The sequence below is a fragment of the Lynx rufus genome, unplaced genomic scaffold (assembly GCF_022079265.1).
Source record: "Lynx rufus isolate CCGP_SWC_20201006 ecotype Redwood Valley unplaced genomic scaffold, mLynRuf1.p SCAF_5, whole genome shotgun sequence".
Lineage (NCBI taxonomy): Eukaryota > Metazoa > Chordata > Mammalia > Carnivora > Felidae > Lynx > Lynx rufus.
In genome coordinates this window covers 99,801,846-99,819,491 of record NW_025814867.1, presented here as the reverse complement: position 1 = coordinate 99,819,491, position 17,646 = coordinate 99,801,846, and the positions used below count along the sequence as shown (strand labels likewise).

At 40.4% G+C, this 17,646-nt stretch overlaps 1 long non-coding RNA gene across 1 annotated transcript; it reads left to right on the top strand.

Annotated features, from left to right (window-relative positions):
* Positions 1–1,127: 1,127 nt before the first annotated feature.
* On the top strand, positions 1,128–13,579 carry LOC124526096 (uncharacterized). The gene is made up of 3 exons (XR_006965614.1): positions 1,128–1,369; positions 3,510–3,603; positions 13,540–13,579. It is a non-coding gene; the product is annotated as an uncharacterized LOC124526096 (long non-coding RNA).
* Positions 13,580–17,646: the final 4,067 nt, after the last annotated feature.

Genomic DNA, 17,646 nt, shown 5'->3' with positions numbered 1-17,646 from the left:
ACAGTGCTTGGCATAGATCATGTAACATCAGTAGATGTTACCTGCATGTGGTAACACATGGAACCCAAGCACATGTAAGAACAAGATCCTTAAAGTTTAGCTGGTGACTACCCAATGTATCACAGAAGTCCTAGCTCTTGGCACAGGGTAGATCATAAATATTTGTTGCATGAATAAAGTTAGGAGTGTTTCCTTGCTTCGTCTACTCACCAATCCTTAATCCTCAACTCCTGCTTCTCTTAACACAAGGAGACTTCCAGAGCCAGAGGAAAGAGCATTTATGAGTAGGTGAAGTTGGATGTGGTAACAGGGCTGGTCAAGACTAATGCTAAAAATAAGAGCTCAGCTGGAAAATAGGAGTCAAAGGTAGCCAGACATCTGGGGAGGTCACAACTGTGAACAGGATGGGCATTAGACAGGTGAAGGGTCAAGTCCAGGGCAAGCGAATTCTGTGTGCTTCTTCCTCTGAGAGTCAGCTGTACCAGGAGTTCTAGCACACTGAACCCACCAAAGTTGAAACATAAAGGTTTCTCTCAAGTGTTGCCAGGAACTCTCTTGTGACTCATTCCAGGTAGGATGTGAAAGATCATGCTCAACAAGCAGACACTTATGCTTATGTGTTTATTGCCCTCACTCTTTTCCCCTGATTCCCTTCTCCCTCTCTCCTCAGGATTTCCTTCTCTCACAGGCATGATGGGAACAGAGAGGGCTGAGGAGCCCTATTTCCTTGTGCTTTTGGACCTGAGGGGGCAATCTGCTTTATAAGCACCAATAAAACCTAAAGTGTTTTCTTCTCATTCCAGTGAAAATGTATCACAAATTAAACAGATTAGGTTTTGTTTCAGATAAATAAAATAAATGGTCTGCACCCAGTCTTGTGGGCCGGCAGTATGTTGATCACTTCTCATCTGTTAATCCTGGGTCTAAAGTTTCCTTTATTCTAGTCGACCGTTTTAATGCACTGCGTCCTGACTTCTTTGTACCAAATGCTCCATCACAGGGGACATTCCTCACCTTGGGTTTCAAAACCGTCAGCTTCAAGGAGGAAGCTGGTCCTGCAGGTGGTGGCTGAAGATTGCAAGGCCAACCTGAAACGGGCGGTTTTTTGTTTTTGTTTTTAAGAACTGAAATTGCTTGGCAAGTATTGGCAAGAAGCCTCGTACAAAAGGAGAGAAGAATTTGTTCCTGGCAGCTTTCAAACCAACAAAAAGCCGGCATTTGCGTTACAAACACATGTCCCCGAAGCTTTGTAGGCTCCTGCCCTCAGGAGGCAAGCAGTTTGCTCTTGGGTAGCAGCAACTCAACGTGCTTCAAAGGATTCCTTCTGATTCCTCATTCAGTGCAAGTTCTCCGACCCATGGAGGTCTCTGTAAGGCATCATCCCTAAGAGCAGAAACCACATAGATGGCAGAAGGAAAAGACCTTTGGCTTCCTTTCACACCAAAATTGTTCCATTTTTGTTGTTTCTGCATTAGTGGTTTTTCTGCTTCCGTTTTGTGACTCTCTAATTCTGTAGCTAGTTTTCTTCACTTCGTACCTTCTCTTTCCTGCTCCTTTGAATTCTACTTGCTCCAGCTCTGGGGCAGCCTTAGACGGGTTTGGGGAGCCTGGGACCAAACAAAAACTAAAAATGTAGGGCAAGCTGAGTCCAGAGGTCACACAGGAACAGGAAGACCCGAAACACAAAGGCCCCAGAGGTGGGTTGAGCATGAGGCAAGTGACTAAGCTAGATTCGTAGAATATAGGCCAGATGAGAAAGCCAGGAACAAACAGCAAATAAAAAAAAAAAAAAAAATACAAGCTAAAGACAGGGTTCAAAGTAGGAGTACAGAGAACCATGAGCCCAATTTCAGAGGTAAATTCACAAGGAATGTCCTTTCAGCTACTAGAGTAACTACCATTGAATTGAACACCTACCGTGTACCAGACACTCTGCTTGAGGCTTTATACACATCATAACTCTGCAGGGTTTAGCCTATTGATCTCTAAAGTGCAGATGAAGACGTCAAAGCTCAGAAATGGAAGCTCCTTGGCCGCATGGCACTTTGGTAATGTGTAGTGACTATAAGCCATCCTCTTCCCGTTGGTTTCCTTTCCTCAGTAGGCTTCTGATGATCTGGATCTGGATCCTCTTATCAAAGGAAAAATGGTCCAATGGTTGTGTAAAGATGGGTGCTGCTCTAGACTCCCTACACACATTTCTGTACATTCATATAAAGGACTGCCCAAGGCATGAGTAGGTTAGGCAATGGGGTACTGATGTGGTTGGAGGGGTAAAGAGAGAACCAACTATCTCAATCTCACTTCAACCCTCAGGTTCCAGGGTTAGACAGTCTTTACGTTAAAATTAATCTTTTGGAAAGGGAATGCAGTGAACAATGCACAAACTTCAGTCAGATCTCCTGGTCTTTCATTGGAGTTCTATCACTTACTAGTTGCTTGATCTTAGCCATGTTTCTTAACAGCTCTTTGCCTGTTTCCCCCTATGTGAGATGCCAATAATAATATCCAATTTATTTGCTGGTTGCTGTTTTAATCCAGGCAAAATGAGAAAATTCAGTCCTTGACAACCACTAAACATTTATTCTTATTATCACTATTAGGAAGAGTCTTTAGGTCTATATTAAAACCACATAACCTAGGAACACAACTTAAAACAAAACCAGCATCTCCAAAATTTGGGCTGGCAAGCTCATCCAAAGCAAGATTTCCGGGTGAAATGGATGATTGGCCCTTCTCTTTGGGATTCTCTTTTTTTAAATGCTATTTCCTTTTTCTTAGAATAGATTCTTGCGAAGCAGAGGCAGGGTGAGCGCCATTTGAGGATATCTGAAGACACTTCTAGTTGTCAACTGGGACAGGGCCTTCCTACTGGCATCTAGTGAGTAGAGGTCAGGGATACTTCTAAAATCTTACAATGTACAAAAATTACATGACCTAAAATGTCAGTAATAAGGTTGAAAAATTCTGAGGTAGAAAAAGTGTGGGGAGAAATATGTAAAACACTCCTAGATGCTATATGCAAATGTTTTTCTCTTCTTTCATATTTCATAGATGTTATGGCCTCTCAAAATTCTTAAATGGAACTGAATATATTTTTTAAGATCTTACATTTTTCTAAAATTTTATGTTTTCTCAATGTTTGGCTCTCCTATCTTTGATGTCGCCCATGTTGTTGTTTTCTTCAAATGCTGCATGATTCCATGCTATCTATTAATATTTATAAACGAGGGTCTGCATCAGCAGGTCTCGACCTTGGCAGCACATTAGGCCTGTGGACCCCAGTCTTCAGGGGTGCCACATTGCCATTGTTTTCATTCCTGCCCTCCCTACAGACAATTGTAGACAAATGACCATCATCTTGATTTCGACTGGTGTTGAATAAGGCTAGCTAGCTTCAGAGATCCTGCTTAGCCTAGATCAGGAAGGCTCACACCGGCAAGCAGTTGCCATCTTCTCTGTTTCTCTTGTGTTAATGTTAAGAGGTGCTTCCTCTATTCTCTCGGAAGGTACAGGAGGGGAAGAAAGTAGGTCAGTGGCACCTACCTCAGGACTGGCCCATTGGAAGATGTACCTTGCACCTGGGGCAGCAATAAAGTCAAGGTAAAAATAGTTTATTTCTCTATACAGATACTCTTGTGAGGGACTCTAGGGATCCAGAATAGCAGTGATGTAACACATATCTGAGATAAAGAGCTCTTCAGTGAGGATGAGGAGGAATAAATTAATGGTTTATCCAGGTAATAATTTGCTTTTATTACATTTTGTGGAAACAGGTATCCCCTAAAAAACATTCTTCTTCATGGGCTAAAATTCATTCACTGTATATTAATTGAGCAGTTACTATGTCCCAGGAACAACCTGAGCACTGAGGATACAAAGGACAAGTCAGAACAATTCCCTGGTCTCATGGAACTTGTATTCTAGAACTGCATTGTCCAATACAGTAGCAACTGGCACAAAACTTATTTAAATTTGAATTAATTAAAATAAAATAAAATCTAAACTTCAGTCTCTCATACTAGCCATACTTTAAGTCTCCAGTAGCAATGGGTGGCTAACGACTACCATACTAGACCACACATAGAACATTTCCATCATTGCAGGAAGTTCTATTGAGCAGTGCTACCTACAGAGGGCTTACAACCTAGAGAAGTCTCCACCTTTAGTCTCCCACTTCGGCTTTGAGGAGTCCTTTGTAGGAATGGGTTAAAAGACAGATAGGTTTTCATGGATATAATGGCTAACCAATTAGATAGACATTCCTCTAAGTATTTTCAAATACAAACTCATTCAGTCTACACAAAAGCCTAATGAGGTAGGCATGATTATTATTTTTATTTAAGAGTCAGGGAAATTAAGTCAAGGAGAGATTAAATAACTTGCCCAAAATTTTAGCTTATCTTGGTCAAAAAATTTCTAATGGTTTTACAGACTTCAAATCTCTGTGACCACATCGTAAAAGCTTTATTCCTTTCTCAAGTCACAAGGCAACCAATCGTTCAGTGAAGGCTAGTGTCCTATCTAGAAGCTTGAACAACTTTTAGGTTATCTGAATCCTCTTGTGGATCTTCTGCATCTAGGCAGGAGGCAGAGTAAGAAAAAGGTTAAAACAGGGCTTGCTAACCTCAGCATTTTTGACATATTGGGCTGGATGATTCTTTGTTGTTTTGTGCACTGTAAGATATTTAGCAGTATTTCTGGCCCCACCCACTACATGCCAATAGAATTCTCCCCCAATTGTGACAACCGAAATGTTTTCAAAAATTCTGGAGGTGGAGAGGGGAGGCAAAAATCACACCCTCTCCAGTTGAGAACACTGGCTTAAAGGATCACTCCAGAGGTTTTAGAGGCCAGGCTAGAAGCGGTCATGTTCCTTTCACCCAGATTCTTGTTGACCAGACCTCAGAATATGGCCACACTTAACTGGGACTGGGCTAGAAAATGTAATCCAGTGATGCACCTGGGAGAAGAGGAGATCAGAGTTGAACCATGTGGAATCTGCTTGAGGAGCATACACCTCAGAAAACATACCAAAAGCTTCAGAGAAATTTGCAGAGATTTGCACAGCATTCTAGATATATTGGAGACAAAAATATACCATTGATGCAGTTTTTTTCGTGGCTAATCTCGTCACCCTAGGTAAGACTCCCAGAATAAAAAGTTAATGCAATAAAACACTAGGTGTCATGTTTCCTAGGTGGACATATTCATCAGATCACACCGAAAAGCAATCAACATTTTGCAATGACCCGTGAGAACATTGAGCATATGCAGGGTAGGAATGAGGCTGCGATAATGAGAATGTTCCATGAGGCCGTCCAGCCTTAATTACCTTCCAGAAATATGACTATCTGTAATATGTATGGCCAGGAGTGCAAGGAAGACAGAAATACATTTCTGGAAGATGGAGATGGAGAAGTAAAGAATCTTTGGATAAATGTCACAGATAGTGGAGCTTTGTAAATAGGGAGAGGTTGCCATTCATTTATTGCTGACAGTTTAAAGAATATCCTGGCTTAGTCTACAGAAGTGTTGAGAAGTTGATTAATAGGTGTCATTGTCTACCATACCACGTGAAGCACTAACATTGTTGTAAGGCAAAGTAGTACAGAAAAAAAAAAAAAGTGTACAGAAAAAAAATACATACCATTTATAAGCACCATCTAAATTACAGTTGGCTCCTGTTGGTGCATTACAAATCTTTAAATATCCCTTATTTTTCCTGCTTTATCACAGCCAAATAAAGTCAAAATGCTTCTTGAGTTTTTATTGCACGGTTTGAGGGAAATTATTTTTCAGCTGCCTAGTTTGGACATTTTTCTCCTCACTATGTAATCATATTGAAAAGAACTAGAAACTCTCAAGTTTCCACCAACTGGCACCAAACCAAACTCAGAAGCCAAAGTTGGCTCCCCAACCGCACTTAGCTCCACCCTACCCAACCCCTGCCCTAAGTAAAAGACGGCCACATTACATCTCTGTGCCAGTAAAAATCAATCAAACCCAAACTAAGTCATTGGGTTGAAAAAAAAAATGTATCCAATAAATTCATATAAAAGCCTGTATCTTACTAAAGTTATTGATAGCCTACCTCTTCTGAAGTTAATGATTACATCTTATTCATTTTATGAAAAACCTCTATTTCTTTGAAAAGATAAACACAGGGAGCATATGGTAAATGAAGAAAAGAGGGAAAGGATGGGAAAAGAGAAGGAAAAGGGCAAGTAAGATATTCTGAGCAGTGGCTAAGTCACAGGGAGAGGAAGACTCTTTTCCAGGGTTACACAACAGACCTCTTCAGTTACATTTTCCAGAGAGTGGAAAATAAGGTCACAAAGAGTTACAAAATTATACCAGCTGATAACCAGAGGCAATGACTTTTCCCTAGGTATTTTTAGTAAAAAACAAATCCGTAACCACAGCTAATTAATAGCTACATGCCTACATACACCAACTCACCAAATATTCATTGTGAAATGCTATATGCAAAATATTCTCCTAGATTGGCAAATAATGGGTGGAGAAGGTGAGAAAAACAAAAAAAATTTTTTTTCTCAATAAACTCGAAATGTAGTGGGGATGTAAGATAAATATACAACTAAACCAAATACAGTAAAGAAGAGAAGAATAGGGAAGAGAGAGACCAGGCAGAGAAAAAGATACTGAAGGTTTGAAATTGCCTGACGCAGTGAAGAAATGTGGCATAGCTTTTAAAAATTAGGCTGCTGAAGAAGCAGTGCTTTATGACAAAATTAAGAGTGTCCCCTCTCTGGGAAAGATCATACTCGACTCTGGATTATAATGAAATGGAAATTTTAGGGTACTAAGAGGAAAACCATAAGGTTTTACATGGACTTTATTACCCGTCACATGTAGCGCCAAGCCCATCCCCAGCAATTGCTCACGTGGCTTCCTGCCTTTTGCCTGAAAGCAGAGTTCTTCATTCCTCCAATGGCCCAACACTGCTTCCTCAGTGACCTGAGGCAGACTGCAAAAGAAAGTGTGCCTTGTGTAGCATGGTGCCATCCAATGACTACCCACCTGTCTAATTTGGAACACTGGGAGCAGGTTTCTCTTTCTCCTTTCAAGATACAAAAAGCAAGCAAACGGAGTTTTTAAGCCAAAAGGACCTCTCTCTCCTTGGTGCGAAATGCAGCCTGTCTCTCGAACACTTACAGTGTGATGGTTAAAAGAATAGACTTTGGAGTTAGACAGTTTGGGTATGAATTTTGGTCTATTGTGTGACCTTGGACAAGTTTCTTTACTTATCGTCAGTTTCTTCACCTATATGGCTAATAATAGTACCTACTTCATAGGGTCATAGAGGACTAAAAATAATGGATGCAAGGAATTCGTAACACCAGACCTACAGTAAGAGTTTAATAAATGCTGCTTATTAATAATATTGCTTTAGAAAAAGAGCTAATAATAACATCATGCTAATTCTTTGTCTTTCCCAGAAGAAGCAAAAATTAGGGGTGTCAGGGTATCACAGATCCCACGGGGGCCTCTTTCTGAGCATCTCTCAGTAGGCAAACACTGAATCAATAATGCCCCAAAGACCAGATGCAGCTCTGTTTGCCCTAGGAGTGTGGCATCCTGCCACCAGATTCTTTCTCTCCAACAAGAGTATCGTACATATGGCCATCAGAGGAAGACAGTAGCACTAAGCTTGGGTGCCACTGTTTCTCTGGCTACTCCCAAGATGTTATCCCTGATTTCCATTAACCAGCTCGAGTAGCAACCTATCCCAGATTTGTGTCCTGGAAAGTTGATGAGTATTCTTCCCTTCACAGTATCTTTATTCAGGTTATTGATAAAACATCAGACAGGATTTGGTCACGAACGAAAACATATACGTGGATTCTCTGCAAGTGTCGTTCAGTCCTTGCTCTGCAGACATGCGATTGCTTTGCTTTATTAGATTTCTCTCTGTGTCTTTCTCTCCATTTCCCTGCTATTCCCTTCTCTTCTTGTCATTAGTTCATGACATATTATCATGTTAGTCTATTTATTTTGAGAGAGAGAGAGATAGAGAGAGAGAGAGATAGCATGAGTGGGCGAGGGGTGGAAAGAAGGAGAGAGAGAATCCCCAGGTACCCCTGTTCAAGTTTTTTTTTTTTTTAAGTCACCATCTCCCAACCATGCCACATAGGCAATTACCCTACGAATTTTTAATTCATATATTAAATGAATGTGGGTGCATGTGTTTGTAAATGCACAAGTGTTCCAATTAAATTTTGAAATATGATGTTCGTAAATTAAGTTCAAAATGTGTACTATTTTTCCATGCACATGTGTTTTTTAATATATAGTTGACATTGTTATGTACCTCATCCTGTTTCTTGCTGTTTTTCATTCAATACTATCTTTTTTAGTTCTCTACAGGTTGCTATGTCTATTTCCCCTCTGATCTAACTGCTGCAGAATGCTCCTTGGTATTCTTTTACCACATTTTAGTCATTTGCTTTCCTCCACACCCTGATCACCTCCAATTCCCTATCATTACCAAAACAGCTACAATAAATCTGTGTGGACCTGTGTAAGATTCTGCTCACGGAAAGCTGCCACGTTGCTTTCCAGCATGACCGCACCATCCAAAGCAGTAGAGTTATCACACTCCATGGCACGTGTTACAGTCGGAAGCCCCATTCCTGTTATCTCTTCACAATGATGTTCATGAAATGGCATTGACCACCTTGTGCTAAATGTCAAGTTCTATTAGTTTGCACCCTCTCTCTAGGATTGTAAGGCAGGACCATAAATTCACTCATTGATTCTCTTCCATGGTATTCACTTGTCGGAATAACCACTTTGCTATGGTTCCTCCAATGTCCTGTCAGTTAATCACCAAACCTTTAGAGCTTTGTCTATGCTTTCTCTTTTTCTCTCTTGTTCGTTCACATTTCGGATTAAATCCCATTGTAACAGGTTAGGAATTCTCCTGTCAAACACAGTTTTCCTTTTTTTCGTGGGCTGCACTTCATCCCTTGCCAAGGCTCAGATGTTCTGGCATGAAAAGCTGTGGTCTAAAACACTTTAAAACCATTTCTGTGGCCAATGGTTCACTTCCCCCAATGCCTTTTTTCTCATCCAAATTCTCCAAATGCTTCAATTTGTAGCCCGGACTTCAAAATCACCAGTGATGTGTTCCAGATTTCTTTGGCTCCTTTATTATTAATTCCCAAAGAGATCAGCAAAACAGTCAGTAGTCGGTGGGTTTGAGGATAGAGTCAATTGCTGCTGCTACTTTTTTCAGAAGACTCACTCACCCCTTCCTCTGAGTCACTTTTTCTACACATTAACATCTTTATGTTGGCTTCAATTCCATTCATTTGCTTGGGATAATTTTTCCTCCTGACTTCTCTCTTGGATTACTTTCTCTATCCTGTTGAAACCAGGATGGTGTTTCCCCATTATAACTGTCCACCTAACTCAGAAGTTTAAAAACATAGTTTGTTTTATAACGTCACATGAGTCTTGTGATTCCAAGTCCCCATTTGTTACAATGGCAGAAAACTAAGCCAGCCACTTTCACAAACTTACTCTTATCTAGTCAAATTCAAAATTATTACCCCACCAACAGTGCAGTTCACACTAATGCATCTTTCTCTTTTTCTCCAAACTGGTCTGGGACCAACTGCCCTGGAGAGAACAAAGGGGGGTCTCTCACCTTCTCAATATCTGTCCTGTACTGTCTGTCCACGGCTTCTCCAATCTCACGTAGCCCGGTCCCAGATCAGCACCTGACAATGACTGGCAGGTAAAAATTGGCGGGTCTCTGACCACCATTCTCTCCCTAAGAAGATCTGTGGTTCAGTTGATTGCAGGAAGCACATCCACTTCTGCCTCTCACCTCAGGTAAATAAGCATCCCCTGGGGGCGCCTGGGTGGTTCAGTTGGTTAAGTGCTCAGGTCATGATCTCAGGGTTCTCAAGCCCTGTGTTGGGCTCTGTGCTGACAGCTCAGAGCCTGGAGCTTGCTTCAGATTCTGTGTCTCCCTCTATCTCTCTGCCTCTGCTTGCGCTCTGTCTCTATCTCAAAAATAAATAAAACATTAAAAAAATGTTTTTTTAATAAAAAAAATAAGCATCCCCTGGTGTCTATCTATCTACCTGATTGGCCAGATGGGCTCTCAGAGTTGGTGAATAAATGAATACTACTAGCAGCTAACATCAAAGGCTCTCTGGAGCCATAAGGATATTACGAAATCCCACAAATTGGCAACCTCGGAGATAAACTGGGGGTGGCAAATTAGGGAATCTTTGCTCCCTTTTGAGCCTAGCTGCCCTGTTTCCACATATCCCTGCAAGTCTAAGGCTGTGCTCACAAAATTCATTTTCCGCATGGTATTGCTTTAGCCGCTGCTCTTTGCAGGGAGACCTATCCAGTAACTCCCTCACCCCACCCCACTCCCACTAGCACGCACGTACCAAAATCCCCACCACCACTACCAGCCCTCTCTGTTTAACATTTTAAAGCATTTTTTCTTTGGCCTTCTTCTGCAGCTGATCAGTGCCTCCTCCGAGAGCAGGGAATGGAAATGGAGCAGGCACTGAGAGGATTTCCTTTGAATTTAGTCATTTGGATTCTGGGTCATTATCTTTGAAGTTGTTTGTATCCGGAACAACCATTTATTTCCCAGTAAACTCCCCAGTGGTGGAGAATGGAATTGGTAGGGGCACATTCCACTACAAATGTATGGATCACCTTGCTACAAGTCCTCTCTGCAAAGCCAGCTGAAAGAAAGACCTTATGCAAATGACTTCTCCTCTATTTGCAAAACGAGCTCTTGAAATTTCACACCCAGTTAAATCCCCTTTGGTGAAAAACTCCAAAAATCTGCTCCTGAAATGTAGTGATTTACACTACTGCAGAAACCCCATCAGATAGTAGACAGAGGATAGTGAATTCAGAGTAGGACTACGGGGGTACCCAGTGTAGGCATAAAGCATGAAACACCAGGCCTGGCTCAGCCCCTTCCAGGATGCTGTTAGGTAGGTTTTTGTAGTAAGTATGACTGGTCTTTACTGATTCTAAACAAAAGTAATAAACTTCCACTTCTATTAAGAGCCAAAGGAACTTCCAGATTCTTCATAATATAATCCAAATAATTTGAATATCTTCTTTTTACTGTGCTCATCATTTTCCTATCTGATATATATTTTAAGCATCTTGTCTATATCATCATGCACCATTATGTATATATAATAGAGGGTAAGCATTGAAGGAAGCATTTAGGGGCTTTATTTTTTATAAGATTTTTATTATAAAGTATGGAACCTCCTTTTATTAGGAAACTTTGTAAAAGGCTTAGAAATGTACAGAGATTACTAGATGTCCCCCTTGATTTTCTCTTACCGTTGTAACAAATTACCACAAACCTAGTCTATGAAAACAGCACAAATTTATCATCTTATACTTAGGGAAGCCCAAAGTCTGAAATGGGTCTTACTGAGCCAAAATCCGAGGGTCTGCAGGACTACATTGCCTCTGGAGGACCTAGGGGAGAATCTATTTCCTTGCCTTTCCCGGCTTTTGGTGGCCACCTGCATTTCTTGGCTAGTGGACCGTTCCTCCAACTTCAAAGTCAGCAGGGCGGTATCTTCAAATCTCTGGCATTTGACCCACTCCTTTGCTTCCTTTTTTTCCACTGTAAAGGACCTTGTAGTTATATCAGTCTCACCTGAATAACTCAGGACAATTTCCTTATCCTAAAACCATCTGATTAGCAAACAATTCCATCTGCAATCTTAATGCTCCTTTTCCGTGTGACATGACATAGTCACATGTTCTGGAATTAGGGCTTGGACATGGTGGGTGGGTGGGGGGGGGCATTATTCTGCCTACCCTGGCAATAGATAACTCATTGTTATCTATTTAGTGGACACTCTGGGAGTATCTGATTCTACATAGATGTCCTCCTTGTCTTTGACAAGGTTATTTTACAACTCTGCAAGTTGGAGAATGAGAGCAATGACAATAATATTCTATAGAAATACAAATAAATTCTGTCTAATCAATATGTACTTCTGCCCTCTAGAAAATATTATTCCAAATTACATTTTATTGCTCTAATACTAATTCTGAGGTTGTTAATAAATGTTCCCTGAAAGAAGGGGTTTATTTTATTTTATTTTAAAGTTTGTTTGTTTATTTTGAGAGAGAGAGAGAGAAAGAGAGAACAAACAGGGGAGAGAGACAGAGGGAGAGAGAGAGAGAATCCTAAGCAGACTTCACACTCAGTACACGGCCAACACAAGTCTCCATCAAAAGACAGTGAGATCATGACCTGAGCCGAAATCAAGAGTTACACACTTAACCCACTGAGCCACCCAGGATCCCCAAGAAGGGTTTTATTTTTAAATAAAATTTGAGGAAAACTTTTTATTCACAGAAACTCTCACAGGGTTAATATTCCATGTAAACATTTTAGAAAATTCTATTCTAGATTATTGGATTGTTTCCACATTGTGAACAAATAACAAACCAGTAGCCAAAATCTCATACAATTATAATGTCCATGTCAAAAAAACAAATTGTTCTCCATATAGTTGTGGGTCCATTTCTGTGTTTTCTATTCTGTTCCATTGATCCATGTGTTTGTTTTTGTGCCAGCACCATACTGTCTTGATGATTACAGCTTTGTAATATAGCTTAAAGTCTGGGATTGTGATTGATACCTCTGCTTTGCTTTTTTTTTTTTTTTTTCAAGATTGCTTTGGCTATTTGGGATCTTTTGTGGTTCCATACAAATTTTAGGATTGTTTGTTCTAGCTCTGTGAAAAATGCCAGTGATATTTTGATAAGAATTGCATTCAATGTGTAGATTGCTTTGGAATCTGAATGTTTATAGCAGCAGTATCAACAAATAGCCAAATTATGGAAAGAACCCAAATATCCATCAACTGATGAATGGATAAAGGAGATGTGATATATATATATATATATATATATACACACACACACACACACACGCACACACACACATGTATATACATACACATATGTATATGTGTATGTATGTAAATATATGCATGTATATATACATATATATGTGTATATATAAATGTGATGGAATATTACTCAACCATAAAAAAGAATGAAACCTTGCCATTTACAATGATGTGGATGGAACTAGAGTGTATTATGCTAAGCAAAATAAGTCAGCTGAGAAAGAAAAAATACCATATGATTTTACTCTTACGTGGAATTTGAGAAACAAGACAGATGAACATAGGGGGGAAAAAGAGAGGGAGAGTGGCAAACCATAGAACAGACAAAATCTTAACTATAGAGAACAAACTGAGGGTTGCTGAGTGGGGGGAGGTGTGTAGAGGGGTGTTGGGTGGGGGGATGGTCTAAATGGGGGATGGGTATTAAGAGGGCACTTGTGATAAACACTGGGTGTTGTATGTGAGTGATGAATCATTAAATTCTACTCCTGAAACTAATATCATACTGTATGTTAACTAACTAGAATTTATTTTTTTTTTTAAATTTTTTTTCAACGTTTTTTATTTATTTTTGGGACAGAAAGAGACACAGCATGAACGGGGGAGGGGCAGAGAGAGAGGGAGACACAGAATCGGAAACAGGCTCCAGCCTCCGAGCCATCAGCCCAGAGCCTGACGCGGGGCTCCAACTCAACGGACCGCGAGATCGTGACCTGGCTGAAGTCGGACGCTTAACCGACTGCGCTACCCAGGCGCCCCTAACTAACTAGAATTTAAATAAAAAACTTGAAACAACAAAAAAAGAAAGTTTAGAAATACTGGTCTACCCAACTTCAAAATGCTCTTGGGTGTCTTTAACTAAAACCTGCTTGCAGCCAAGGGGGTTGTAGGTATATGGGTATATCTCAGAACTGAGGCTATCTCTAATTTGCATTTCATTTGATGTTGTTTAGATATTAAAGAGGTTGAGGTTGGATTTAGGGTGCCAAATTATTGCTTTATAACAGATCATCAGTGATTCCAAAACTCATGTTCGTTACCTAGGTTTCCACCTTCTTGGTAACAGAGGACCCGGCAGCTGGTAGGCGGATATCTCTTTGGTGATTATGAATCAAAGAAGGGTGAGGTGTGCAGTCTTTCAGATCAAGTAAGATAGCAAACACTAATATTATTAGATGTCTAGCATTTCCAGGCACCGTGTGAACACTGTGCATGACTTCATTTAATACCTAAACTAGTAATATCCTCATTTTACTAAAAAAGAAACCCAAGCATAGAGCCAGTGAGTCACTTGTTCAAAGTCACATGGTGTGTGAATGGCTGAGCTGGGACTGAGACCCACACAATATCAAGAGTTGTGATACACAGGCCCACAGTACCTTAGCTGGTGAGGCCAGCTGTATTTCAGATTTCATCATTTCAAAGATTTCAAGAAGCAAACAGTTCATATAATGTACAATACCTCTAGTGGGAATGGGGTAGCATCTCGTGATCAAACACATGCTTAAGTCTGTAACAAAAAAATAGTCACACTGAGGTAAAGACTATAAATTGCCTCACCTCAATTCAGATCACATTTTGTTGTTAAATGAATCAGAAAACAGTTTCCATTTTCAGTATTTGGGATTTTGGAACTGTTCATAAAGGATTCTGGACCAGCGCTTACTTCCTTTTACATACCCAGCCCTGTTCACTAAATTTACTATCTCTCTCTTTCCCGGATAGTGCTGACACATGAATGCTGATTCTTACTTAGTTTAGGTTTTACCAGCACCAGCTTTCTAACGCCTTCCTTTATCAGGGCAAAATACAATTAGCCTCAAAGGGGAGTTCCAGGCCTCCAGTTTCATCCCCCTTTTTCTCATCACTTGGCCACACCCCAGTGCACCCACCTCTGGACATGTCAAGAAAGACTTTTATTGAGCTAACAGACTAAGAGTGTGTCTCTTTTTCTCATTATTTTCTTTCTTGGGAGTCTGTCTTCCCTCTACATACCAGGTACAATAGATGACCAGGAGTGGCTCCTGGCCATGGCCTACCCTGCCCTGCCTTGCCCTGCCCTGAGAGAGCATAGGGTGGGCAGTGCAGATACACCGGTGACCTACAGACTTTTGGAAGATACAGACCGTGCTTCTCTTTTACTTGGCAGGCTTCTGTACTGCTTTTCCTTACCATCAGCATGGTACAATTGAGAAGACAGAGGCTCTGGTCTGAGCCCAAAAGAAAATGAAAAAAAGTAGACCTTCTTTAAATGTACCGGAGGGAAGACTCCACATTCTCAGCTTGGTTCACCAGGCCATCCCATTAGAATTTGGGATAAAAGTTCACAGAAGCAACCATACGTGTTCTGGTTTTGCCCCTGATGCCTGTGTCCCACACGAACTTCAGAGGGACATAGCTATAGTAAGACTGTTAGCTAGGTCCCTGGACAAATACTGTCTCATTCCCATTTAGACACATGTATAAATATAATTGTCTAGGTGGAGGCTTTCTTAGTTTCAGTTGCACGCCAGGCCTGCTTCCTTCTGTAGTACCTTGCACCCCTCATTTGGGTGTCTTTTATGCCCGTGTTTACGGAACTCTCTCGGGTATTTCTGAAGATAGCTGCGAGTATTGCATTCATTTGTGAGTTATGTTTTACCAGTTTAGCTCTCAGAGGGTAACTGTGCACCCAGAGTTGGTATTCAGATCCCTGAACAATTAGAATGACATAAGCAGCAGCCAATTAGAGCAAATGCTAGCTACAACCAACAAAAAGGGCTGTGCTGATCCACACGGGTGGAGTCTCCTTCTGGCTGGTGTATATCCATGTAAGAAACTAGCCTACAATTCTATTCTCATTCTTACTCCTTCTTTGGCTCACTTAGGAAGCGTGTCTTCATGTAACATTGAGGAAGGACAGTCAGAAATTTTCTACTTCAGTAAAGCCATTATAATACATGCTTCCGTGAGAAGAAACAAGTAAACAAAAACAAAACAAAAAAAAAACAATGGTAGTTTTAATTATTCTTAACACTTACATGTAGTATGAAAGGAGCTTTTTTTATTTTTCTGATAGAAGCTGATATCTCTATGTGGAAGGCAGGATGTGGCCTCTACAAATCTGCTTTTACTACTGAAAGGACAGGTCTTAAGAGACGAGCTTCAGCTCACAAACAATTGCGGCTGGAGCCGTTCAGATTATTCACTCTAGAAAGCTCCAAAAATATATTTCCTAAACCTGCTGGTCATAACCTTTTGTTAAGCAAGCAATGCTACCAGAAGCCAAAGATATACGTTTTTGTATAAAGACACAAAGATAAAAATATCTTTGTATTTTGTACAAAGGTATACAGCTTTGAGCTTCTGAAGCATTAACTACCAAACTGCCCATTGTGCATGACCTGAAGGGTCTAACTCATGGGGTATTTTCCGCACGCATTAGTCAATCGCACATCCTGACAAAGTATGACACTCAACACTCATGGCTCTACTAGACGTTCTAACCAGCAGAATAAAAGAATAGAATTAAGGTATGGGAGTTGTTACAAAGAACTGAGTAATAGCAAGGAACAATGTTTGAAGAGAGACCCCTGGCCAGGAAGTAACAGCCAAGTGCTTTTACCAGAGAGATTTCTCTGGTGCATGAAAATATCCAGGCATGGAGTAGGTTCCAGGTAAAAAGCACAAAGCATCTACCTTGGAACAAACATTAATACAACCTCCCATTCTACAGAGGAGAAAACAAAATCTTTCAACTTTATCCCAACCTCAGTTAAATCCTTTAGAGTTTTCTGATGAATATGCCTAAAACCTACTTTATAAAATTTGGTTGTATGGCCTTTTTTATTGGGATATATCTGTTGTATAAAGCATAGGATGATTGCTATTGGACAACATTTCCCCTTTATTTTTCTCTAGACTAGAAAGAGTATAGAGTATGAAGAACCTTTTTCCTTTCCTACTCTCTTTCTCTTTCAGGCGCTCATTTCTGGCCCATACTTGTAAGGTCAAGGACAGCTTTGTACAGAAATTTGAAAAATCCAGCTCCCATCAATTCCAAATCTCCTGACCCAGCGCTATTCAAAGTGTGTTCACATAGCACTGTTGAGTTTTTCTTATCAGTCCGGGACAGAACATACAGACATTGAGAATAGCACTTAGAAATGTGTTCATCCATTAAGAATCTCACCGATTTTGTTCCCTATTACTGTATCTCTTAGGATTTCATGAGCTTGTGTCCAACTATACACAGATCTTTGGATACTCAGCTAAGAGACCTTCCAACTCATTTCAAAGAACTCTTCTCTCCAAAGTTTTACACAGATATTCATTGTTCAAAACAAATGAACAAACAAATATCCAGGTGACAGGAACAATGTGATCTAGTTCCTGACACCCCCAAGCCCCTTAGTAACCCCTGAAACATTTTCTGTCTCCTGGGGTTCCGTAGGGCTCAGTGTGAAAAGCCCTGTCTTCCTAATAGTGGGCAATGTAAACACTTGGCACTAACAACAGGTTCAACCAAAATGACCAGAACTGACAAAAATTTAGTAAGTTGGAAAAAAATAAAAGGCAAGCATACAGACTTTTAGAAGGATAACTACCTCTCCAGAAAATCTCTAAGTAATGATGGCCGAAGGTTGTTACATTTACCTTTGAAAGTCCAACCTGTAGTGAGTTATCCATAACCTTCCTTTTTTTTTTT